The following is a 6,162-nucleotide window of genomic DNA, read 5'->3' on the forward strand; positions in this document are numbered from 1 at the left end:
CTTTAGATTGATTTATGATGATTTTATTGTGTGTTTTTGTATGGTGGTTTCCCAAGGTTTAGGCTCCAGCGACCCTGAGAGGCCGAGTGCCAGCAATGATGAGATCCGCAGGATTGTTGCCGCTGAGGTGGCCGCAACAATCAGAGGGGCTATTCCAGAGATGTTTGGGTCTATCAAGACCATGCTAATTGAGACTTTTGATGAGCGCTATGCTTCTGTTACTGAGGCTGCTGCTGCCGAAGCCACTGCAGCTGTTGCTGCTGCGAGACCACAGGGTGGTGATTCGTTGTGGTACCGAGAGTTCAACAACATGAAGCCACCCAAGTTTTATGGAACCCAGGATCCGATTGCTGCTATGATACGTAGGGATGAGAGTGGGTTCCGGTTCCTAACACGGTTCCGGTTCCTAACACGGTTCCGGTTCTTAAACCCGGTTTACCCGGACCCGAAGGACCCGAAACCCGGATTACCCGAAACCCGGATAGAGCCATTCTTTAAACCCGGGACCCGGACCGGTTTTACATATTCCGGTTCTAACAGTTCCGGTTCCGGTCCGATTCCGGTTCCGGTCCGGTTTTCCGGTTCTAAATCTCATCCCTAATGATACGGATCTATGATGTTGAGGGATGTTTTATACTTGCTCGTGTCCGGATGTCACACTCCCAAACCGGAACGACGGAAACATTCGGGGGCGGAGGACGTCATGCTTAGTATTACAAAACATGCATCATAGTAATCAAAGTAACAAACAATAGTTGCATTAATATTAAAGTGTTTACATGTATTTGATTCACAAAATATTTACTCCAAAAGTACATAACAAAACAAAGACATGAAGCTATATGATCCATCTTCTGAATCCCTGAGCGTGTACCTGTCTACTAGTTTCCTGAGAATACAAGTTATTTTGAAAGAGCAGATCAACATTTAAGCTGGTGAGTTCATAAGTATTTTAGTTATGAAAAGTAAAATATAAGTTCTTTTAGAATAGTTCGCCTGTTCCTCCAGAAAATCCTATATTTCCTGATGTGATTAATGATAAGTAAAAATGACTCTACAATTCCTTCTATGGGTACTAAATGGATAAAAGTTATATAAAATCCAGATCAAAGAGACAATCGACTATGTGAATCTGCCCTAAGCCCACAACCAAACAAGGAACAGGAAATGAGGCGGAAGTCACACATCTCATTGTTTGTTAGATCTTCATTGTATATAACCCTAGCGTATTCGTTTGGTACTTACAGAGTTAACTGTAATAGTTCTTTTATATTTGATGAAAACATTCTTTAAGAAAATCATATATTTCCTTTAGTAAAAATGGTAACCACAATAGTTCCTTCTATAATCATTTAGTTGATACTAGCTATATATAATCTAATATCGAACGGACAGTTAAATATATGAATCTGCCCTAAGTCCACAACCAAACAAGGAACAGGAAATGAGGCGGAAAACACACATTCAACTGCCTATCAGATATTAATTATATATAACCCTTATGTATAAACTAAGGTATTATAGAACTAACCACCTAAGGTCCTTTAAGTTATACTGGTTTAATAATGCGTATCAAACCTTTTATAGATAAGTTTCAAGTTTCACCTACTTAATGTTCTATCCGAAAAGTATGTTTTTGTACTAGAAAGTGGTATACTGAATTTGTATGATGTGACCTGACCCATACCTGTTACTCCCTATGATTACTTGGTGTATACAGGATATATATATATATATATATATATATATATATATATATATATATATATATATATATATATATATATATATAGCTAAGATCGAATAGATAGTAGACTGTGTGAATCTGCTCTAAGCCCACAACCAAAAAAGGAACAGGAAATGAAGCGGAAAGCACACATCCTACTGCCTGTCGGATCCGATTAATATATATCCCTAATGTATCCATCAAGGAATCATAAAGTTAGCATTATAGGCCCCCTTTTAACTGAATGTACCAAGACCCGACTGTTTTGTTTGTTTGTCCTCTCGTAAAAAATGTATGTTTTCCCAAGTTTATGACTATCTTTACTAGAAAATAGATTGCATTTCTTGATGTGAGAATATCACTATACGAACGTAATGGAAAGATGAAGATGTACAGTAGTGTTGTATAAAATAACTACTGAAGTACTAACTACCTTTAAAACCAATTTGTTTAGTTAAGGAAAAATGTGATGAGGTTATAACCATGCTTGATTGACTAGTATAACACACGACGTTCTTCAGGCGTCAAAAATGGTATGACATTTGTCACCCGTAGACCTGCAGGTCCCACTGTAGCTAGCAGCAAGGTGTAGGATGGTCAATCCCGTATAGATCTATACACAAACTCACGCTCTCCCTCCAGGAGACTCTGGTTACAAAACATGGCACAACAAGTATATTGCTATGCCATGAAGTAGTGGTTTCACATTATTGTTATCTTGTTCTTGTTATAGTATGTATGTTCCTTTCTGTTCTAGTTATAGTATGTATTGAATCCCTAAACTATACCTATTATAGTTTACTAGTATGATTGTTTGGACTGTTACTGATATGTAGGAAAGACTCAATTAGCTACTGAGTTAAGCATGTACTTTAAAAATGGGATTTTAATAACAACAATCTAACATCCTTTAAAAATGTTTTTGAATTGATTTGATAACTTATAAAAGCATAAGAATTTCTTTAATGTGATGGTTATCACACGTAAATATTAACACAATATTATTGTGTTCAACTTGTATTCCCCCCTTAAAAGCATTTAAAAACATTTAAAAGATAAATTATAGGTGTATGAACTCACCTTATGTGGGTGATTCAATTGAAGACTGGAATAAGGATGATAAGTTCCACGAATGAAGTCCCGAGGCACAAACGAGTCCTAAATGACATATAACGATACATATAGGCATGAAATTAGTGAATCTAACTACAAAGGTGATTGGGAAACAACCTAGGATGCAAGAATAACTCACCAAAAGAGTGCTAGAAACAAGTTAGGAGGCTGAAAGGGTCTTCACGGCTGGGATTGAGGTGTTCACGGCCAAATGGGGTGTTCACGGCCCAAATTGAAGAATGGTTCACGACCCAAATGAAGGTTCACAGCCTAAATGATGAAGGGTTCACGACCCACTTGAAGGGTTCACGACCTTGGGAGGGTTCATGGCCCAAAGGATGAATGGTTCATGGCCTTGGGAGGGTTCACGACCCAAAGGATGAATGGTTCACGGCCTTGGGAGGGTTCACGACCCAGAAATGGTGAAGAACACTTGAAGATCTTGGTGTTTTAGCAAGTGTTTGAAGATCCTAATAAGCTTCTATGGAGTAGCAAAGGAAAGGGGTGTTTAAGAGTGAAAGATGGTGTTCTTGAACTATGATACTTGAGAGAGAATGGAGTGATTGCGGCTAAGGAAAGAAGAAGTGAAGGAAAAGTGGCTAAAACTCATACTTATAGCATGAGTTCACGGCCTAAGAAGGGTTCACAGCTGTGAACATGTTTCTTGGCCGTGAACCTCACTTGTTGAGGTTTTATGCCTCGAATGCAATACTTCTAACTCGTTTCCTTAGTGGTTCACTTCCTAACACACAACCCTGACTTATACTAGGTCTAGAAACCCATAAGTTTGACCTTAAGTTAAGGTGTTTGACCTTATAAGATAGAAATTTTCGGGTTGTGACATCATCCCCCCGTTAGATGGAATTTCGTCCCGAAATTAGCTTTTTCAGCAGTACTCTCGGGGTCATGCTCCTATGAATGGTAGAATATCCACTCGTAGACCTGGGCAACTTTTCCCTAACGTTCATGATAGGATTCATACCTGGTCCATCTATCATCACCTCATGTATACTAGTCGTATATAATTAAGATTAGTAAGACAGTCGGATGTGCGACTCTGCCCAGGTCCACAACCAAACAAGGAAGAGGAGATAGGGCGGAAACACACATGCTAAATCCGCATAATCATAATTATATACCACCCTCACGTATACACTTAATAGTGATAGGTGGGCTGTATTCGTCCTTAGCCTCTGTGCTTCAACTTGATCTGTTGGACGAGTGGTAGTTCGGGAAGGTCTGTTTGAAGATCCATGTAAGCTTCTATGGAGTAGCAAAGGAAAGGGGTGTTTAAGAGTGAAATATGGTGTTCTTGAACTATGATACTTGAAAGAGAATGGAGTGATTGCGGATAAGGAAAGAAGAAGTGAAGGAAAAGTGGCTAAAACTCATACTTATAGCATGAGTTCACGGCCTAAGAAGGGTTTGTTGGATAAGGTGTCTAAGTCCGTAACTATATTTGGTATGTACTTGACCCGACCCGGCATGGTCCATTTCGGTTGCACTTCACCTAAACAATTTGTATGGATAATCTTTTGAGAATAATATATTTATGATTTATTAATATATTATAAGTTATAATATATTAATATGAAATCATATTATTTAATTATTATTGATCAAGAATTAATTTGGAATTAATTTGGTGATCAAAAGAGACTAATTAAATGTGGACTCTTATATATATAGAATGGGCCAATGTTCATTTAGGATGGGCTAAGATTGCATGGATAGTCCATGGAGTTTTTAACCCATGGATCCTATGGAAATGAAAGGTCATGGGTATTAGGGTTTACATGGATGTAACCCTAATCCACCATACTATCTAAAGAGGTCTTTGGCACATGAAATGGCACTAGTGTGTGTGAGAACAAAGGTGGTCCGATTTCTACAAGTGTATACTATTCTCTCAAGTTTTTCAAGTTGGTTTGGTGATTTGTGATTCCACTTGAGGCATCCACATTATTGGTGCTAGGCTCTTGAAGCTCCAAGCAATCAACCACAAGAAAAGGTATGTTATTCTACTAAGGTTTTATATTACAAGTACCCCATAACATGCTAGTTAGGTTGAGAACCTTGGAAAATCAAATTTGCATGTATATTAGAGAAAACATAGATCCAAGGTTTCTAGGGTTGCATGTACACCATAGGAGTGTTAGAATGCTCAAAACCCATCAGTGGTATCAGAGCCTATGCTTGTTTTCATTATACTTGATGCAAATTGCTTGAAAAAGTCGAAAATCTGCTCACTGTTCAGTGGACTCGCCGAGTCCATGGGGGGAATCGACGAGTCCAAGTGAAAACTCATCCTACTTGTCGAGTAGGTTTTTGCACTCGGCGAGTAGGAGGCCCAGAGTGCTGATTTTCGAGTTTTGTTGCTTGAAATGGACTAGAATCATTACCCTAAACTGTTTTGGACTTATAAAATATGTTTTTGATGTGGTAATGATTATGCTAATCCATTTTCAAAGGTTATTATCAAAGTTTCAAGTTTTATATATGTTTATATGATTCTTGAAATTGTTGATTTGAATGTTCATGCTTATGAGTTTTAGTAGATCATAGGAATTATTTGCAAATTGTTTGTTAGTGTAATTCTTGATCTAAATGCCAATTAATGGACTCCATAACTTCTCCTCAAGTTATGGAATTCCAAAAATCTTTTCTTTAAAACCATTAAAACTCATAAGTTATAGAAATGAAAAGTCTTTAATAGTTTCAAAACTTGCCCTCAAGTCTTGGAATTTGTAAAGTCTCACACACACTTTAATTCCAAACCCTAGAGTTTTAAAAGTTAAAATTCAACCCTTATACTTTATACTTTTATAAGTTAATAATATATATATATATATATATATATATATATATATATATATATATATATATATATATATATATATATATATATATGTATAAGATCAAGTCAGTCTTACCGTTAGTAGGCCTCATTCACGAAGCCGGTCTATAAGGGGGGTATAAGGTTGTTGCCTATAAAATGGCAGCTTAATGGGTGTCTACTCTCACCCACCGCTTCCTGGACTGGTGGAGGGTCGTTAGCCGAACGGGTAGGACAAGGACTATAATTCTCATTAAAAGTATATGATGATGATAAAGTAACTAAACCTTTTATAAATTCACAATCTTAGTTACTTTAGCAAAATCTGAATTTGGTGCTAACCCATGGAATTACACTTTGTACCTTACCAAGTCGTTAGTGGAGCGTGTGTGGTTAACCGGCACACTAACATGGACTAGTATGTGTGGCAAAGGGTAACTTAATGTTTATCATAGATCGGTGGGGCGCGAGTGGTTAACCGACACAT

The sequence above is a fragment of the Lactuca virosa genome, chromosome 8, assembly GCF_052849685.1.
Source record: "Lactuca virosa cultivar CGN04683 chromosome 8, Lactuca_virosa_CGN04683_v6, whole genome shotgun sequence".
In the NCBI taxonomy this organism is placed as follows: Eukaryota; Viridiplantae; Streptophyta; class Magnoliopsida; order Asterales; family Asteraceae; genus Lactuca; species Lactuca virosa.